Below are 513 nucleotides of genomic sequence, written 5' to 3'. Positions count from 1 at the left end.
CCTAGTGTTAAGAATGGGGCCTCCAATTTCAGGTTTGGTTATAATTCTCATGGCTATGCTCTGAGTTGAAAACATCTTCTCCCAGAAAAGTGAAAATACCCTCAGTCCCTGGTGACACCTTTATTATATATCACACCTGTGATCTTATAAACCTGGTTAGAGTTGCATAGCCACCTTTCCACGACAGAAGGCTCTTCCGATATCTGACTCAAGGAAAATATGGATTTCTATCCTTGAAGGATAGGAAAGAACTCCAGGGACTTGTATCCCCTCAGGACATTCTCTCTCTTCTACATCTCCTTCATCAACTCCATTCTCTTTGGCTGATTGTCCTTGTGCCCCGTGGCAACAAGAGTCACCAGAATTTTTTTGTTTTATTTTATTATTTTTTTGAATGTATTTATTTTAATTGGAGGCTAATTGCTTACAATATTGTAGTGTTTTTTTACCATACATTGACATGAATCTGCCTCAGGTGTACATGTGTTCCCCATCCTGAGACTCCCCCCCCCC

The sequence above is a fragment of the Bison bison genome, unplaced genomic scaffold, assembly GCF_000754665.1.
Source record: "Bison bison bison isolate TAMUID 2011002044 unplaced genomic scaffold, Bison_UMD1.0 scf7180017864485, whole genome shotgun sequence".
In the NCBI taxonomy this organism is placed as follows: Eukaryota; Metazoa; Chordata; class Mammalia; order Artiodactyla; family Bovidae; genus Bison; species Bison bison.
This window is presented reverse-complemented; position numbering follows the sequence as displayed.